Below are 22052 nucleotides of genomic sequence, written 5' to 3' on the forward strand. Positions count from 1 at the left end.
TCTTGAACTCTGGCTAGTTGACGCATAACCCGAAGTGGGGCATATTGTTGAACACCTCTAAGACCAATCAACACAAGAAACGACATACCACTAGACATGCAAATGATATCCTTAGCCGGGAACCAGTAATAATTCCATACTATTTCATCAGATGTGATCACTGAAAGTTTTTCTTCACACGCTATTATTCCTTTTGGAAAATCAATTTTGGCTTCCCTTTCCTTATGAGAGGAAACATAGTTGCACCAATCTGGAGTAAACCTAGGCGCACGATCATGGTGATAAAGGTATTCCAAAAACCATATTTGGAGCAAAATATTACAGCCTTCAAAATACATTTCCCCACTTAAACATTTAGTTAATGCGCGAAATATATCTTCCAGAATTATAGGAATAATAGTTGGATTTTCCATTGTGGTCAAAGCCTTCACCACACCAGCCAAACGAAGGTCAATATGCTTGTCCCTTTTGGGGAAAATAACGAGCCCCAAAAATGCGACCATAAAAGCAAAACATCCATTTGCCTTCCAAGCTTCTTCAACCCCTTGATTACTCAACCGGTTCTGATAGTTCTTGAAACCATCCCTTCGACCGTATCTCTAATATAGAAAGTCTAAAGAGACCCACCCATTTTTCAAACTCTCTTTATCTATTTGATTAATTTTGAGCAGTTCCAGAAATTTTTTGGCATCAACAAGTTTTGGAATTATGGGTCTTTTATTGCGTAGATCAGCACCTCGAAAAGTAGACCCCTTCCACATAAAGCCAGCAATTTCTTCCAAAGTTAGTGTCATCTCACAGTCAGAAAAACAAAAGACATTATTTTTGGGATCCCAAAAATGGATCAATGCCTCGACCACATCCCTTCTAGGGTCAATCTCCATGAGATGTACTAAATGCCCCAGATGTGCCTTTAGTCTTTTTTTCTCATGACTTCCCATGTCTGTCCACCATTGCCATAAATCTTTTGGTATAGTATCTACGATCATGAACTCTGGAATTCCTTTACTTCTAGGCCTTTTTGAACCTTGTCCTTTTGTCGATGGTGCCATTTGTACCTTTTAATAGAATCAAATATGGTTTTTATGACAAACTCTAACACAATGAAAAAAAAAGTAAAAACAAATTTTTTTTTTAAGAATATAAAATAAAACACCAATTTTTTACAAACACTCTCTTGGAAAGACTACCCCTTTTATTTGACCCTTTTTTTTTTAAAAAAAAACTAAACTCGCAAAGCTATTTTGAAGATGGTCAACAATATCAAAGCCTTCTGAACCAACTATTTTTACATAGCATATAACATGAACATTTTAGTCTGGCATGAATAGATATCTTAATTTCGCTAGGTCAAATGTACATGGAAAAAAAACAGCATACCAGAGACATTTTATCTAGGTTTAACATTTAGGAAGGTGTCTAGACTGGCCTACTCGAGCGTACAACTCGAGCCGGGGAGGGTCAGCGTACATGTAGCAGAGCTATTTCGGCTTAACTGGTGGTCCAACCCCGCCTAACCTGTGTAACAACCTAGAATCAGGAGCGTAACCGCACACAGACTCATCGTAGACAAAAGTCCTGTGGAGCCTAACCGCGCACACAGTGTAAAAAAAATTACAGAGACTCAGAGGGTGTATGAGAGAAACAATTTATATACAATACAATATCAAACGATAAATTGCTGAAATAACACAATTAGCATCCAAACATAAAATTTATCCAAATAAACAAAATAGTCAAAAAAAAAGTTAATGTACAAAGCTCGAATTCTAAAAGAAGGGGTGTCCCCAGCAGAGTCGCCAAATCTGTCACACCTCTTTTATTTAAGTTTAAATTGTTGAGGATATGACGGGTTTTTTTTTAATTTTTTTTTAGAGTCGCCACTTGAAATTGAGTTTTTTAGGTGTTTCAAGTCACTAGATAGTTCTTAATAAAAAAAAAACTTTTTTTTGAGTCTACGAAAAACAGAGATTGGGTAAGAAATTCTGTTGACCGGAGGGAAGGTATGAGGCACCCCCCGAGTCCCGTGGTTCTAGCACGGTCGCTTTATTAACTTATATTTGGCTAAAATAATTTATTTATTTAATTTGGATAAAAGGGGAAAAAAATTATTACTATTTTTTTTTAAAAAAAATGAGTGGCCTAAGAGCGTAACCACACACAAGACCTTTCTTTTAGGAAAGAAATACACACCAAGGATCGTAACCGAACACATGATGGTATTTAAAGTTTTAATTTTTTTTAAAAAATAATAATAATTGATTACTCAAAAAAAAATAACGTCATGAATGAATAAAAGAAATTGGTGCAATATATAAACCAAAAAATGATTAGTTTGTATTTATTTATTATTATAAAAAAAATTCTAGCATTTATGTATGGTTTTAGCAAAAGAGAAAAAAATTTACTACTAGACAATGAGAACAAAGAAAAAAATTACAAAATTACAATTGAACACTCTTTTAAACAAATGATATACTAGTTTAATTTTATATATATATATATATATATATATATATATATATATATATAGATAAAAATTTAAGAAATAACCAATTTGGTTAAAAAAAAATTATATATATAAATGACTACCTTGACTTATTTGATAGAAGATTGCAAAATAACAAATTTTTAATTGATGAATTATTAAGTCAAGTTAGTCAAATTTGTATTTTTACTTTAATAATCAATACAAAAATTAGTTTTTTTTTAGAGATTTTTTTTTAAAAAAAAAAAAAAACATAATTTCTTTTTTTTTAGTAGAAAAAACTAGATTTTATTTTTTTCAAAAATCACCAGATTTACATTTTTGCAGAAATAACCAGATTTACATTTTTTACACAAATAACCAGATTTTATCTTTTTTGCAGAAATAACCAGATTTACATTTTTACATTTTTTTGCAGAAATAACCAAATTTACATTTTTTGCAGAAATAACCAGATTTACATATTTTGCAGAAATAACCAAATTTGCATTTTTTGTTGCAAAAATGACCAGATTAAACCCTTTTGCAAAAATAACTAGTTTTACGTTTTTTTATATATTTTTTCTTAAGTTCATTCCTTAAAAAAGAAAGTTACCGAAAACCTAAAAGATTTGCAATTGTTATATTTTAATTACTTGTTTTATTTTATTTTTTTATATTTTTTTCTTTTTACTTACTAAAGCTAAAATTTAAGCTAAAAATAATTAATAATATATATGTACATCTTAATAAACATAATGATATGAGAAACACTATAGAATAATAAACTAATAGAAATATACAAATAAAGTAACATAAGGATAAACATAATCATACGAGAATTATAATAAGTTTAGCAAAAAAATATCAACAATTTTTCAAAAAAAACAAAACATAACAATAACATAAAGATTACATTGAAATGTAAAAAAAAAGAAATACCTAGAGTTGATGACAAGCAAATATAGGAGCAAATTTAATTGAATTCCCAAAACAACCCAATAGAGATATCTTCTTCTTTTTTTTTTCTTTAAGAAGAAATTTTTTAAGTAAGTATTTTTTTGGAATTTTCTTTTTATACCTTCCTTTTCTTTCTTTTCCAAGGGGGTTTAAATAGGTGAATAACATTAACATCCACCTTTCTTGAAAACTTAAGAGCCAATGCATGCATTGGACTCTTTGTTTTCCCAAGGTGCTACCCAAAATGGCCAATGAAATTCTTTTTTTTTAATTTTTTGTTTTAAGAAAAAATAGATTAATTGCATAATTCTTTTGCCCTTTCAGATGACCCATTTACTTTATTTATCAATTGAATATAGTTATATGGGTCATCAGAAAATAATAGGCCCAATGTCATTTACATGGCCCATTTCTTTTATTCATTGTTTGAATAATAGTTAATAGGCCATCTGAAAAAATTTAAAATAGACCCAAATGTTGACCAATTTCATCAAGACCCAACAAATTGACCCACTAACACAAAATCTAAACATCTAAACAATTTTACAGATCAAACACAACAAAATAATGCAGAAAAAAAAGTCAAAATAAATAAATAATAAACATAAAAATCGAAATAAAAACAAAATAATAATACTTCAAGCAACTCATCAACATGATGAACTTAAAGAACATTAATAACATAATCCGAAATCAAACGACTTATATGGTCAAACCAAAAAAAATAATGATGAATATGGGTAAAGATTGAGAGGGGGACAAAGATTGACATAACTTCTGGATAAATGAAGGTCGCCGGAAAACTTTGCCGGAAAATTTTTTGATGGATTTTGAACTTAAAATTTATATCAAATGATAGCCCTTGAAGATCTCTACACGTTTATGTAAAGGGTTTGGGATGGGGATGACCGGAACTTTATAAATCTAAGAAAAAAGTAAAAATTTATATTTGGTTTTCCTTAGATCTACGGAGTTTGACTATATATATGGATGAAAGATTTGTAGATTTAGGTAGAGGAGTATGAAAGGAAAAGATGGTAAATTTTTTTTAAAAAAAATTCCGGCCAAAAAGGGGTGGCTTGCCGGCGGCATGGTGGCTGTAGCGGTGGCCGGCCGGCGGCATGGTAGTAAGGGGAAGAAGAAAGGGACAAAAAATCTAAAATAAAAATAAAGGAAAATGCTAATTGTTTAGAGTTTGGTATTTTTGTTTGGGTCCAGAAACAGCCCTTGGATCAAAATATCATGAATGGTTGAGATTCAATTTTGACCATTTCTATGGACCGGGTCAAGATCAATTGGGCCATCAGAATTGATTTAAATCAGCCAAATTTAAACAAAATTGGGTCATTTGAGCCAATAAACTAATAAATACAAAAAACAAAAATTCAAATTAAAAAAAATTAAAAAATTCTTACTAAAATACTATAGGAGTAAAATAAACACGTCAAAAATTAGGTGTTCACTTATTTAATTTGGAAAAATAAAGGAAATTGAAAAATAAGGGTTTATTTCCGATAAACCCTCAGCTTAAAATAAAGAAAATGCAGAAATAGAGTAGAAAATGAGTTTACCACGGGAATCACTATCATTAGTCTTGTTGTGTTCATACTTCATAGATGTCTCCTCGTCACCATTATTGGATTCACCAACGTGGAAAGCATGATTATTTGGAAAGCACGGAGACGTGGGGACAACAAGTTTGATGAAGGGATTGTGGATTTGGATGTAATCGAAAAACCACGGAGTACCTCTCTTTGCATAAAAAATAATGTACGCCTCCTTTGCTAAAACAAAATCTTCTTCAACAAAAACAACCTATCACAAAATGAAACAAAATATTATTTTAGTTGTCGTAAACTCAATATACTTTGTACAAAATAAGGAAATTCTACTATCTTCCATAATCGATTGTCATCAAATTGGTACCATTCATTTGAGCACAACGAATGAAGGTGTAATCGTTTCCTGAAGAGATAGAAGATTCGGAATACACTATAAATGTGTAGAGATCGTATCTCATTTCTTCACACAACCTAATTGCTAACAAAAATAAAATGTACTTAAAATTCCAAGTGAAGATACTCACATTATTGATTTTGGATGTATAAAGAAGCATGTCCAATTCCAGCGAAAATGAAACATACTTATACACCTTATTAACAACTAACCCATTATTTTTGAATATTTCGAAATCTAGAGAAGCAACAAAAGGGGCACGATAAACAAGAAGTTGTTTCTCAAATGGCCCATGTGTCTTACACCTTTCACAAGAATACTAATTTTTCTCGATTTTAGTGAAGGACTCTGGTGCTGCTTGTACACTGTTAACATCTTCAATCTCTAAGCTTATGTCAATTAGAGGCACTTGTGTGATAGATAAATAACAACAATTGCAACATCGGAGCTTCAAATCAAGAAAAATAAATTAACAATACAAATTTCATAGATACAAGCTAGGCATACAGAGTGCACACAAGTGTTATCCCTACCTTCAGAGGTAGAGAGGACGTTTTTGATAGTCCTCAACTCAATTAAAAGCCTTAAAAGCAGTTTGAAAATCGAAAAAAAAATTGAGATAAAAAATAGGTAAATTCTACTAAATAAGAGACCACCAAAGGCCTCCTCCACAAATTTGTAGCTCTAAATTGTAGAAACAATTTTCGAGCTTATTGAGAGAGCAATATAAGAATTCATGTGAATCTTCTTGTTGATACCAACTAAAATCGGGCGAAAATCTGATATTTGCACAAAGTTAAGGAATACAAAGAAACATAAGGCACATAATTGGCACACTGGAACAAAGACAAGTCGAAGGGCAAACTATAATCGATATTATACTATAAATATTTAGGATTGTGCTTTATCAATGAGTTTTCCTTTTTTAAAGACGATCCTATTATGCAAATTATATTTCATGTAGTTTATTGATGAGAATGTTATTTCAGCCCTTGATTTAGAATAAAAGTAAAGTTTAAATAGAAATAAATAAATGACTAGGATTAACTATAAGAAGTTTAGAGACGAAAGCATAGGTTCCCGTTAATTCACCCATTTCCATGTGTATGTGCGCACAAGATGCGGAATATCTCTCATGTTAAAAACAAGATACAGCAAAGCATACCTGTCAAGTGGCTAGAAATTTCTTCGGCGAGATATTATCAAAGACACCAGACATACAAAGGTCAACTAGATCTCGAATCATGCAAACTACACAAAATCAATCATGTGATCTGCAACTAGAAGTAAGATGAATCAACTAAGGTAAAAACCCTTCAAAATAGATCAAAATAAAGAGAGACTATAAGTTGATGCTTATTATCACATGGCGATATATGATCAATCGATCCAAGTAGCTTAAACAACACTATGGTCTGCATAAAAGATTGCACAACCGCATTCACAAAACATGTGTTTCCTAAGTTACCCATGCCACTTCCCTAAAATGAGATAATAACATATGCATCAAAAACTACAAAAGTCAATATATAGAATATAAACAAAAGAGACTATTTAGTAATGTATTTTATCTCAATATCTACCTAATAATCGTTATTCCACCACATACGAGTGCCTTATTTAATTTAAAATTTTATCATAACAATTGCTAGCTAGTTCCTAATTATCGAGCTGAAAAGTGGTTAGGCCCCACCCAATCTATTTTACTACATAGTTGATTGATTAAGATATCCTAAAAATAGGTTAAGATTTTACTATTAGAAACTAAATGTTGCTAGCCCTTGCTAGTTTATTACAATAGTTTATTTATTAAAATGTCATAAAATAGGATAAAATTATATGATTTCAAAAAACATAAAAGTGGCTAGCCCTGACTAATTTACTACAATGGTTAACTTATTAAGATGTAATAAAAATAGGCTAAAAATAAAAATTGTATCACTTGAAAGAGTAAACAAGTGTTTAGTCCATGCTATTTCACAATAAATTGTATCACTTGAAAAGAGATGAAAATTGGTTAGCCAACAATATTTATCTATATAGTTGATTGATAAAGATGTCATAAAAATAGGTCATGTTGATTAATAAAGATTTCATAAGAATAGGAAAAAATTATAAATTGTGTTACATGAAAGAGATTGAAAATGGATAATCGCGCCATTTGACTACACAATTGATTGATTAAGAATTAAGACGTCACAAAATAGGCTAAAATTGTAAATTGTATAACTTAAAAGATGTTAAAAGTTGAAATCGTACCACCATTTTAGAAGACTTATTCTCAATAGTCTAATTTCTCCAACTATTTCTTTTAAATTTTGGGGCTCAATTGAAGAAATACGCACAACTGTTAGAGGAGACCATTCATCGCAACATGAATATGAAAGTCCATTGCAATAAGAAGAAACACTATAGCCCGTTGAATCAGAATCAACACTAATCATCAATGAATTGGAGTCAACCTGAACTAGTGACCGTTCATCCAAACCCGAATCCTTTTGTTTTATTTTTTCTTCAACTTCAATTTTTACTGATGAAAAATCAAAATTATATTTCTCAATTTCTTTGATTTTTGGAGCTTCATGATCAGGTGATTTTTGTACATTATTTGAATTTAATTTTTTAATGGAGATGAAAAAAACTAGAGAAAAATCAAGAATGGAGGTAGGAGAACTCTAGGCTCATTGAGGGTTTTTAGTAATAAAATAATGATGAAAAAATAAAATCAAAATGTAAAGAATGATTTTTAGGAATTTCAATAAAAAATATATGCTTTGAAATGATGAGAAAAACAACAGACACAAAAAAATTAATTTCTTCTTTGAAGATGAAATAAAGAAGAAGATCAATTTTTGTATCTTTGTTTGTGAAGATTTGAACTTTGAAAAATTTGATATTTTAGAGAATTAGTGGAATATTTGTTATTTTTAGGAGTTATGTGGAAACTTCAGACACATAAAAGTGTTTCGAAATGAGAGAGAAACATATAAAGGAATGGAGGTGGGTGGGGATGGGGGGTCGATGGGACTTGGAAGTAAGTTTCCCAATTAGGAAAGTTATATAATGTAATAGATTGCCAAAAATTATTGGTTATATTAATTATATGATATAATGTAGGGGTTTCAAAGAGACGATTGATTATTATTTAAAAATATATATCATCTCAATTTTTTGGGTGTATTTTATATTATATAACAAAAATTAGATTTTCTAAAATCATCCCAATCATATCATACTATCAGTTTTTTCTCTTCCATATCGAAAAAATTCAGTTAAAATATTTATTAAAATATTTTCTTTTAAAATGTCACTTCAAAAACTACTACTATTAAAATATTTATTTCACAAGTCTGTTCCTGAAGAAACACTTTAAGTTCTTCATGAAGATGTCAAGAATGTATATATTATGTTCTTGAGGACGCACTTCAATTCTTCATCAAGAAGTCAAGAATGTAAAATCTTGTTATTGTATTGTTTGATCTTAAACATATAATAACAGTTCTTACATAATATTTTTCGTATTTTTTGACCGAGTATCTCAGAAAATGTATATTAATTTTAGACCTAATTAATTAAAGACTAATAAAATAGAAAAGATATACAATAATCCATTATCCAAAAGCCCATGACCAGGTTATATTTATAACTGAAAATGGTACAAAAAGTATATAAGGTATTAAATGAATTTCACAATATTTTGATTATATTTGTATTGTTGGTTTTAAACTTTCACAGTAAGAGTGTTCCTATCTAGGTGTTAGAGTAGATTTCTGCATGGCCCGATGGGTTGAACCGTGACACATTAATAAGTTTTCTTTCTATGTTAAATTAACATTACTTGGTTATTATTGACATAATTACTTTATAAAGGCTTTTTAATCTTTCCTAAGTATTAGAGCACTTTTATTTTATTTTCGAGTTGATGAAATTGAGGACCCTCAACAATTGAATACTCATATCAATTAAGTATGAATAAAAAAAGATGTAAATGACATAAATATTAATAATCCAAATGTAAGTTGATTAAAATAATCAGAACATCTCCTAAAAGAGAGTATATTAGAAATTGTATGGTGACATATCTCAAGAAAACAACTAAGTATTAGTATTCACTACACCAAATTTGGTCAAGGCTACACGAAATTTTGACAATGCTTAAAAAGTGTTGCCAAAGACACCTAAGGCAATACTTTGAAGGCGCGACTTTTGAACCAGGTTTATGGCCACGAAAACTTTGACAACACTTTTAAAGTGTCCTTTTTGTAATTATAGGCTACACGTTATAAGTGTTGCCAATTATTAGAATAATTGGCAACAATTATTTATATATATGACCACACTTTTAAGTGTGCTATTTTTGAAACTCTTAAAACTGCCCTATTAAGCCTCAAATTTTTCAGCTAAAAATAATAATATTTCCCATATATCTATCTCCCTCCCCCAATTTCTAAAAAGCATGTTTGCCCTATCAATAGATTTTTTACTTTAATGCTTCATTAATCGACATTCATTTCAGGCAGACTGATTAGTCCTAATTTCATGGCGGAAGAAAATATAGTCGACAGTGGAAACACAGATGTGGGTCCTCATTGCAAACTTCTTAAGCAACGTAAGTCCAAAAAAAAAGTTCTACAACTCGACAGTGAAAAATCTTTCGAAATTTATGTTTGCTCTACAAAATCTAAATTTTTTTCCTTTAAGGTACGACCCTAAAAAAACAAATAGCAGGCAAGCAGTATCCTGTTACTGTACAATTTTTTGATTTGTAGGTGGCGCAGGTCAATTTTTGTTTTCTTATGTTTATTGGTCTACCCAGAATACAAGTATTTGTCATATTAAGCCATATGTTGAGTTAAAGGTTTGAACTAATTTAAAGAGCAAAAATAATAAGAGGACAATATATAAAAATGCATATTAACTCGTTAGTTTCTGCTCTTTTTATATTGTATTACTCTTTTCATAATCTGGGAAGCTGCTACTGCAACTTCAGTATTTTTCTATTTTTTTGCTTAAAAGTCTATGTCTCGTGCCAGATATGTAGTATAAAAGTCCAAGAGATTCTTTTGGATTGATAAAATTGAAACAATTCTATGTAGTTTGTATTTATTTTATCTTATAGAGAGATAAGAGTAATATAAAATTGTAGCTAGTGTTTTTGAATTATAAAATTGTAACTAGTATTTTCAATTTGTATATAAAAACGAATAGTTAATTCTCTATTATATGCTATATGTGGAATCTAAAGAGTAGTTAATTATCTACGATATGCGATATGTGGAATCTAAGTTGAGCACAATTGAGAAATGTCATTTTTATTAAATAGATTATTCAAAACTTATAGAATGCACCAAATCGTATCCAATCTTTAGCAGAATGCAGCAGACTAGAAATTAACTCAAAAAGTTCCACCAAAAACATACACCGATGTGATTTTAACTGGAAAAACAAGGGAAATAAAATTACAGAAAGGACAACTAAATTTTTTTAAAAGCATCATTAAATATTTAGTATACTACAAATCTTATTGAAATAGCAGAGATATGCTAGACGAACAACAATGCATTCTGATATTTCAAACTAGATTAATTCCCTTATTGGAATTTAAAAACTAACTCTCATAACAACAATACAGAGAATTTGGCTACTGCCAACTTATTAGTTGGAAAATAACAAGATTAAAGAGCAAGGAGACAACCTTTACTAAGTGCTGAAAACATTATATTAGAGTGTAGAGTATATGAAACTATATGAAACTTAAAGAAGCTAACTTACAAAAAAAACTCACGAACCTTTAAACTTTGAGGGGACCTTAAAAGGGTCACCAACATCTAATGCCCATGTATTTAATTGAGCAGATTCTTATTGTGCCAGCATATGTATGCACTTGGAAAAGATGTTGATCGATAGCAATATAAGACCTCAGGCTCGACCATCTATGTCCGTGGTACCCTTATAGTATACTTTCTTGCAGTTGTATTTTGCATGTAGCTAGTTATTGTCTTGTATTAGGCACCTGTATGGATGTAACTGGGTTCCATAAGTTTGAAGACCAATCATGTTAACATGCTCTTAAGCTCTCTGATTATAAAATATTATGTACACAACATTATATATTTAGTTACATGTTACATAGTAATAAATATACATTTTGATATACACATCTGACCTAATAGAGAAAGTCAATCCCCTCACAAATATGCGGATCCTCTTTGTCTCATTTTGAATAATGGACAACGCAAGCCTAGAAGACTGGCAAAAAAGCGCCTTATACTCTGTATCCGATAAAACATTTAGTTTCAGACTCTCAAACCTCAAGCGACTCTCCTCTCTCGAACTCCAAGGGATACAAGGATCATGGAATGCACTACCAAACTGTTCCCAAGTCACTGGAGGAGATCTAACTGGAAACACTCTCGAATAAGTCCTCCACCAAAATCTTGATGTCCCACGAAGCTGGAGTGTAGTATATCGAACCCCATGTTACTACGCTAATCCAACCATCTCTAGTAACTCTCGGCAAATATTTAGAAACTCATGAGTGTCCTCACTCTTCCCACCCAGAAAATGAGGTTGGTCTATCTATCGAAATCTCTCATACCTACGTTTCTCATCCTCTGTTAGAACAACCACTGGTGCAACTTGACCCCCAACTGCTGGTGCAACATCATTCTGAACTGCGGGATCCACTTGTTGTTTCCCCACTGCATCCTAACAACTACAGCTTGCTGCTACTCTTGGGCTTGAGCCCTCTTTCTAGTACGGGAGTCATGTGGTGTGTCTGTCGCACCACCACCTTGAGAAAAGACCTCTAGCACACTTACACCCTCAATAGTGTATCATGAAGCAAAGGTGTGACTACAGGCTTTGGAGGAACTTGATCCTCTCTTCCATCAATCTGAGGTTCTACAGAGGCCTCTCTAGCATGATCTCTCACTGGTGTTTCTCCACTGTCACGACCTCTGGCTAGTGTCATACCACAAGCATGACCTCTAGCTTGAGCTCTACACCTACCCCTAGTTGTGGACTCAACAACTGCCTCGGGAAGTGTCTCCCATCTACCACCAGTTACATTAGCTATTGTAATTCTCATTTATAAAAGAGTATAAAATAATTAATACAAAATAAGGTGACCCCACACGATTAGAAAGATTGAATAAAAGAAAGTTTCCTAATAGTCTTTATAGTCTATCCATGAGACTCTATGTAGACTCGGCTTGTATACACGTGAGACCTATGAACTTAGGGCTCTGGTACCATTTTATCACGACCTAAAATTGGACGTGATGGAACTCGTCTAATCCCACAAAGAAAACTAAGCCTAAAATCAAATATCTAAAAAACTGCGGAAGTAAATAACAATCCAAAAATAATTTCTATTATAAAAACAAGTTATCTTAATTCAATTACCATAACCAGGTCGTCACATGCACAAGCCTCTAATGTGAGTATTAGAATTTAAATAAAAAATAAGTCTAAAATGAAGTTGTCTTTCAAGTAAAAATAAAGTCATAAACTGGAGTAGGAAAGTTTACTGAGATGACATGCAGCTACCTCACAATCCTCCACAAGATGCCTCGGAAACGAAAAGAATGAGAGGTATCACGAAGATCCGGGCTCGTAACCTATAAAAATTTGTAGCATGGGTGAGTACTAAACCACACGGTACCCAACAAGCAAACCTCTAACCACTTGTTAAGTGAACAAAATACAGGTACTCCTTGCACCCTATCTGAACCTCCACACTACAAAAAACTCACAATTAACCAAAAACAGAACTCAATAACCACACTCTATCAGTTTGCATATTCTCAATAACAACTCAATATTCAACAATCACAATTTCCACAGAGAAACACTCACAAAATCAGCAAGACACGTGTTCAAGTTCATCAATAATAAAAATGTGTGAAGTTTTGAGATGCAATGTCAAGTACAGTGATGCATGTCTTCCCTAACGATAAAATAGTGTAAATAACTAGATTGAGAAATATTGGAGCCATTGCATTAAAGAAATGTCTTAACTAGTTGACGTCCCTAGGTTTAGTGAGCGTTTTGGAGGGTCATATGAAGCCCAAAACTTGTAAAATGACTTTAAATAGGTAAAAACTACTGTATAGGGTGAAAACATTTATGTACGACCCCCCCGACAAAGATTGCCCGAGGGGTCTAAAAGGGACCCTACATAGGACCATGCAAGATGCAAAAGGCTACCACTTTTGTTCTTAGAGGGAACAAATTAGCGTCAAGGACATGGTTCACCCAAGGTCCAAAAATAAGCTCGCTGTGCGTACATCACTTTTACGAAAGTTAATTTTTGGAAATATTGCAGGAACAATTTCACGACGCAGACTTGTTCCCCGATGAAACATCTGAAAAATAGAATTCAAGTTTGACTTCATTAAAGGGTCAATTTAATTGAGGGGTCTTTTGGTTATTTCATGGGGGGGGGGGGGAGGGATATATATTGAGTTCCCATCAGTTTTTCTTCACAGTTACTCAATCAAATAAAAACCCCAAAACAAATCCCAAAAGCTCTCCCTTGTCTCTACATTCTCTCACTACTCATCCCCCATTTAAGAAGCTTTGAAACGTGAAGAAGAAGACCAAATCCCTCAAGTTTCTACTCAATTTCGTGACTTTCTAATCAATCAGTTATGTTTTATTTAACTCTTGGGATCCTTTTCCTCAAAAGGTCCCTCCAAAATATTATTTCTAAATCCCCCAAAATCTAGGTTTTCTTCTACACATGTGTCTTCTCTGAATATAAAAATTATGAATCAATTGTGGTTAGTTATGATGAATTAATTTGATTCTAAGTATATATTGAGGGCTAATTGATGATTTCCTATGAAAATTCCCTAGACCGATGTCCTTTACTTAATTTCATGAAAACTATTAATTGATATGCTGATTTGTGAAGATTATTAATATGTAGATGGACTAAGATGTTGTTAATTATGTAATTGCTTCATGGACTTACCTTATTTATGCAATTGGTTATGTATTTTTTGTAATGGAAGTATAAAGGTTTTTGGAAGGGACAAACAGGTATGTTGATTTGTTCTTGTTGGATTCAATTGCTAATTATTAGTTATTTAGATAGTAATACTCTTATGTCTAATGTGTGGTTGTATTGTTGATGCTAGAAATTCCTGATCCCTAACCCTAAGACATTGAATTAGACATGAACTATGTATGTATGTTATGATAAAATTATTTTATAATTGAAAGTAGTTCTTACGATTACAATATAGTGTTAAGTGAAAGGTTTACTCACTTTGAAGTTGTGTCTAAAGTGAAAGGATTGTTCTCACTTGTGATGACCTAGGATCTATATATGATAAGATGTTTACATAAGGGTATATTACAGACTAATATGAACATGTATTATCAGATAATATGATTACTAAAGGGCATATTTTCTTATAACCAAAAGGGCATGTATATGAGATGGAGGTCTCACATTAGTAATTCCTGCCTCCAACATGGGTTTCCTCACGTTCATAAGTCCGAATTCCCAAATTATGTGTAGTCTCATGAGATAGAAACCTACTTGTTAGTAGGTCAAGGTTTCTATAAACAATTTCCTTGCCCTTTAACTATGTGCCCACATAGGACTCTAGATTAGTACCCACATAGGACTCTAGCTTAGTTGATCTACCTAGATAGCTATGTACAAATGATTACACCATAGGCAAGTGTTCACCCTTTCTTTGCGGTGTGGGAGAAGAACACCAGATTCGATAAAGCTCACATGGTCTCTTGTCAGTTATTGCGCTAGTTTCCCTAATTTGAAAGTACATTAAAAATTTAAGTATGTGAACTCTTATTAGGGTTATATTAAAAGGTACTATATAGGGTAAAGGAGGGTAAGGGACTTCTCTCACTCATCGCACATGTGGGATTCAAATGGATGGTTCTAGTAGTGTTATTTTTTTTATTATGACTATGATTATTGATATGTTGATAAGATATGAGTACTATTCATGTATTTAATCCTTTTATGATGAATTATGAGAATATGTTGTAAGTATGAAGTGGGTTGCTTAATTGTATATTTAGCCTTGGATAGGATTACGGGTTCTACCTTTGTCATTGCACAAGTATATACTATAATAAGGTCCTATTGCCCCCCTAAACTTATTTTATTAATAATTTTCTACCCCTTTTAGGCCTACGTGGCACTATCTTGTGGACCCAATGCTGATTGATTTTTTTCAAGTTTGTGCCACGTAGGATGAAAAGTGGTAGAAAATTACTTATAATATAAGTTTAGGGGCGTAGTAGGACCTTCGTATAGTATAAGTGTGTCTCTGGAATTTTGGACATAGGTTAAGGGGGTACTTGTGCATTTTCCCTTATTTCATCAATGTCGTGTAACTTTTTATTTGCCTAGAGCAACACCTACAAAGTGTAACTTCAACATTTATAAGCCTACATGTAGCACAAATAGGTATAATGTATTTACATATATACAAGTGACCTAAAACACAAAATGAACTAATTAATCATTGAATTGAAGCTATATATTTCCAATAAACTTCGAGAAATATTTCATGTACAACCAAAAGATAGTATGTGTTGTGTACATACCCATACTTATACATCAATATTCTAAATGTGTACACAATAAATCAAATATGTATTTAAACTTTTTCAATTGTTCAAAAACTCTTCATCATCCACTTCAAATTTGATCACCTCCATTTCCCTACACAAATAAGATATTGGTTGTTATATAGAAGAGGTAAGAAGTTCAGATTGCAACAATATAGAGAGGCAAGAAATCCAGCAGTTATAGAAAATTAGAATGCATCTTTTGATGTTCAAAGTAGATGCCTACTTGTCTTGATATATTTGTTAAATTACTTCCTAATCTTTTTGAGGTTTGATGCAAAGGTGGATCTATACTATGGGTTCAATAGAAAACGTCATGTTTGGATTCCACAATAAAAATACATATAGATGAGCTCGCATGGTACATATATTTACTGTTAAATTGTACGAAATATATGTTGATAAGGATAAAACAAAGATATAGAAATAAAAAAAATATAAGTATTGGATAAAAAATATAAGTAGATAATGATATTTTATGAAGTCATTACTTGATGTAGTTGCTATTCTTTACATTACACTTTAATAACCACCTCACTTCCTCCATCTCGAAAGGAACAAAGGAGTTAGGAATCCTAGGGCAAAGCATCCATCTTTCATTCGAATTTCGACTTTCCAAATATTAACTACATCATTAAAATGGACCACAAAGTAAGATCTTATAACAACAACCAAGCAGGTTAACACCAACTCAAAAAAAATCATTCACCAACAAATACTTCAAAAAGCCAGTAGAGAACACCAAAGTGTTACCAAGATAACTGTACCATCTAAAGACTCAATTGTTAAGCCTTCACACATATATTGTACATGTTCTCACAAATATAGGTACACCATTGTAGCTCTACAGAAGCTAAAACACACATACACAACTATTAAATAAAGATAGTTAATTTTATTCAACCAATACTTAATTACTTAGTATCCAACTTTAAATTAGGAAATTACTCATAAAATTTAACAAACAAAAAACTATAATTTGAGAAGTAATTGTCAAAATTGGTCAGTAATATATTCTTGAGATAACTGATATGGTTTTCAGAGATATTACCTGGAAAAAGTTTTCCAACAATACGAATGATCTAATTACCCAATTTGTCAGATTCGTATTCAAGGCGTTAGAACATCAGTAAATCAAGATGAGCAAAATGTTTTTGTACAGATTAGGTGGGTCAGAAGGGTAATCATACCAGTTGTCTTTAGGTTCTTCAAGTGAAGTATTTTTCTAAAATAGAGGTACTGGTACATCCACATACCCTGCTGCATACTTTTTCCTTGCATTGTTGTTACTTTTATGATCATAATTTTTGTGAGAAGAGGAAGAGTAATATATATAAATGAGCTCTAAAGAAGTAAGAAATTACAGTGCCTTTAACTAGTTTATATCCTTACTGATTATGTGGCATAAACAGGACTCATGAAAATGACCCTCACAGTCCATTTTTTTCATTGATAATCAAATACAAATTTAGATTCTAGGTTCTGGTAAAATAAGAATAAAGAGTGCTCCATGTATACCTAAATTGAGAACTCACTGCCAGATCACTATACTATCTCATATGCTGAAAAATTAAGAGGAGCGATAGGATCAAGGTAAACAACAAAAAGCATCCCCCAATTACGAGAGTAGGCTCGTGGAGATCTCTAGAAACATTAACATCGAAAGAGATATAAAATAATTACATGCCACATGTTCTCAACAAAACACTAACAAAATCTGAAAAGAACAATGCAATTAACTTCGAATGGTTATCGCTTAACTTAATCAACAATAGAGGGAATCAACTTTATTTACATGTTCAACTTTAAACCAAAAGGAAATCACAAAATTACTACTCCCTCTCCATCATATAAATTTAGAAAAATCAACTCTTTTATAGTGTTAATCAAAAAAAAGGAAAAATATAGTTAACATAACTCCTTCGATTTCTCTTATATTTTCCATGCTTAATATGAGTAACATTAACATGTTTGAAATCCTAAAATAGTTACATAAAAATTTTATATGTGACTATTAGTAAAGCATACGCCTTGATTCTACAAATTCGAGTGTTAGGTCAAATTTATGTAGATTATAGTAAAACAAACCTTAACCATTTAATCTGCTACATCAATGATTTAGGTATTAAAAGGTTTGAATGATAACCATTGAAATGAGCAAGGAAGATAGCTCATTAAACAACAAAGTAAAAAGAGGTTCAAAATGCATTAAAAATTGAGCAAGTAAAGACGTGTGTTAAACTTTCATGATTAAAACAAACATCAATAGAAGTTCTTAATATTTGTGCGAACTACATTGATAGAACTATCATCACTAGAATTTAGGTTGATGTTATAAACTTATGCTGCTCAGGTCTATTGAAGAAAAAAATTTTGAAAGATGACATAGATACATACAAAAAGCAAGCTACAAAAAAGGAAACAATCAAGCAGCAGAAACTCATAAAGCCCAAATTTGATAGTATGATATTTCTTTGTAAGAGAATATTAAGAGCCGCTTATCTACTTGAAAATGTATTCAGTATTCTCAAAAACAACACAAGAAACTTCAGAAGAAGATTCTTATTCAGTAGAGGATTTTTACAATTCAAATGTTAATATAAGGAAATGCTCGTCTCTTCAACTTGTCATATTTGCTACAACTAAGTGTAGAATTCAGAAAAAATAGTCCTATGTGTTTAATATTACCCAAGCATACTTCAAAATATTGAATAACATATGGACATAAACTTGAGAAAGTAAATATATTTTTTTATCTTAATACATTTAAACAACACAATCCTAGTTGACACTAGGAACAATGAAGAGAAAATATATGTAGAAAGATGAAACTTAGCAGCAGCTACAGGATAAGTTAGTCTTGAATACATGTGCTTGAATTTAAAGCAAGTCCGAAAGTTTTTTTAAGTCCAAAAGATCCATTATTATGCAATATAATTCCTTGGAAAAAAGGGAGGTTAAATTGGTTCAAAGTAGTGAATCTTTTTTCAAAAGTTTCAGCGTGTTCCTCTTTACACTTTGCAAAAGAAAAAGAACGGAATTGTTTAGGATTGCTAAGCTAAACACCATGAGAGATAGAAACTCCTAGACCAAATAACATTTTGACTAGAATTATAGGTCATTAGGTGGCTGGAAGACATTTACAGAAATCAGATTTTTATAGACTTATTTCATAATTAATTTCATCACACTACAATTTGCTAAACGAAATTGACATCAAAAAGTACTTTCTCGAATAAAATATAAATCGACTTTAAGGAACAAGATATATAGAATCAATAATCAATTGACTAAATGAATTTTTCATAATAATTCAACATCAAGTAGACAAATCCCAAAGTAAAATCCACAATAACATAAACATACTTGAAAAGCGGGTACAAAACAAAACCCTAAAGGTTCGCCATATTAACATTCAAGGAGGATCATAAGACAATATAGGTAGTACTATAAGAAAAACAAAATGAACAAATATTAATCTCAAAAACGTTAGTAACCAAAACTGAACCGTAAAGTTTCTAAATATTTTTCAAAATATTAGGAGAAATTAACATAGAAATTGATTGATCTATTGAACATCATAAGTATGAGCAGAAATCGAAGAAAAATTGTGAGCAGAAACTTTAGTGAACGTCCTTATGTAATAAGGCCACTAATTTCTTAGATTAATATGGGAAGTGTTGCTTCTACCAGAGTTCTCTAAACTAGGATGAAGATAAGCTTTTACATGACTTCATGTAGATTCTCCGGTTCCTCCAGATCTAAAATTCTTCGAATTTTTACTCTACTTTCTCCTACAAAGGTGAAGACCGATTAAGAAAATGACAAGCAAACATCCATAGAATTTTTGAGGTGGAACAGAGAAGGAGAGGAACTAGGGTTTAGTTTTTTAGTAGTTATATAGGCAAAGATAAACTAGGAGAGCAATTTAAATTTGGGGAATTTTTTTTAGAGTTATGTTATATTAATGATATTATTTGCCAATTTTAAATTTGGGGGAGAGTAAAATATATTGGGGGAATATGTTATTTTGGTGAAAATTTTAAGAAAATTATAAGGTCACACTTGTAAAGTGTTGTTTTTAGAATTATAAAAGTATCACACTTTAAAAGTGTAGCTATATGTATAAATATGCATTGCTAATTATATAATGATGTGGAAACACTCATAAAGTGTAGCCTATTCTACTAAGGAGCATACTTTTTAAGTGTTGCCAAAAATATTATAACCAAATGGTAAAAACTAAGGGTATGCTTTAAAAGTGTAGCCAAAAATGTATTAGGCAACACTTTACAAGCATTGCCAAGATTTTGTGTTGCCTTAGGCCTTAAATGGTGTAGTGTAACATGAAATCCAGCATCTCCTCATACTTAAAAGAGGTGAATCACCAGTTAAAGTGAATCTAGATCATGTGACCTAGTCATGAAATCGTGCGTCTGCCCCACACTGAGAAGGGGTGATTCTTCGGTAAGGCGAATCTATCTCAAGTGTTCACTCCACACCGAAAAGGAGTGGCTCACTGATATAGTGAACAAAGAACATATTGTGAGCATTAATTGATATAGATCATGTGAGCTAAAAAAAAATCCAATGTCTGCCTTCACCGGGAAGGGGTGGGATCACCGACGAAAGTGAAACTGAACATACCTAGCTCGCTTAGGTGGAAACCACTTGCTAGTTCGTATGTTGGCTATACATAGTTCGTTGACTAGGGACTTGATGAGACTACATATCCAACTCGGTGGTACCCTCGTCTCATGAGACTTACACGGGAAAGACCATGCTCATAACTAGTCTATTTGTGTTGCGCTGACCTAGAGGGATAATTTGGTCAACCATACCTTATTTTCTTGACTAAGACTTCTACAAATAGAAATCAAGAAGAATTATCTCAGATGTTTCATGAGTTGGGATTTGAATCATAAGTGTTCTAATCTCAACCACGACTCATGAAGTTGTTTACCTCCCATACGTCTAATTGCTAGGATTTTATCCTGAAATCTAATTTAATGCAAGGGTCAAATTGAGTTCACATAAACTCCAAAAGTCTAACAAACAGCTGTATAATTAATTTCAGGAACATCAAAGTCAATGTTCAAAAACTCTAACAAGGATCATGTCTATAGGAAATGGAGATAACACAATTAAACATAGTAAAATCTTGAGTACTAGACTAAGTCTGAAGGTGTGTTCATAAGCCCGGAAGAATTGGATCACCCTTGAATTCTAGTCGATCGCTGGTTTTCTAAAGGAAGTCTCTCACTAGCCACCTCAATATCATTGTATCACCCAGTATCATAAAATACTAGATTTCAACTGTTCAAAAATTGTAGGTGAAACCTATAGTCTCCATCCACGAACCGTAGTCTGACCTATGGTCCGCACTTTAGGTCCATAGTTAACCTCTACAACCCTTTTCAAAACCCAGCTCAAAAAATTTGCTAAGTCTAGACTAACAAAATAGACCTACATTCTATAGACAAGGATGGTCTGGGGTTTATGTCCGTCAGAAGAGGCCCCTTGTACCTAGACTCTGAAACGAACAACAATCGACCATTAAAGTTGGTAAAATGCCACTTTATGGTGAAGGAAGGTATAGTGTTCGGTTATCGCATCTCGAAGAAGGGGATAGAGGTTGGTCCAACTAAAGCAAAAGTGATAGAGAGGTTTCATCCACTCATCTCTGTAAAAGGTGTGAGATGTTTTCTTGGACATGTTGGCTTTTACCGGAGGTTCATTAAGGATTATTCAAAAATTGAACACCATTTGTGCAAACTGCTCGAGACAGAATGTAAGTTCCATTTTGGCTAATCCTTTCAGAAAGCATTTGAAGAGTTGAAGGAAAAGTTGGTGTCCGAGCCCGTTATTATTTCACCAAATTGGAGTGAGCCATTTGAGGTGATATGTGATGCTAGTGGGATTTCACTTGGTGTGGTATTGGGACAGAGAAGTGATAAAACTCTTCACCCCATTTATTATGCAAGTAGGGCTCTGAATGAAGATTAAAATAATTAAATGGTAACTGAATAGGAGTTTCTCGCGGTCGTGTTCA

This window comes from Solanum lycopersicum, chromosome 8, assembly GCF_036512215.1.
Source record: "Solanum lycopersicum chromosome 8, SLM_r2.1".
Taxonomy (NCBI): Eukaryota; Viridiplantae; Streptophyta; class Magnoliopsida; order Solanales; family Solanaceae; genus Solanum; species Solanum lycopersicum.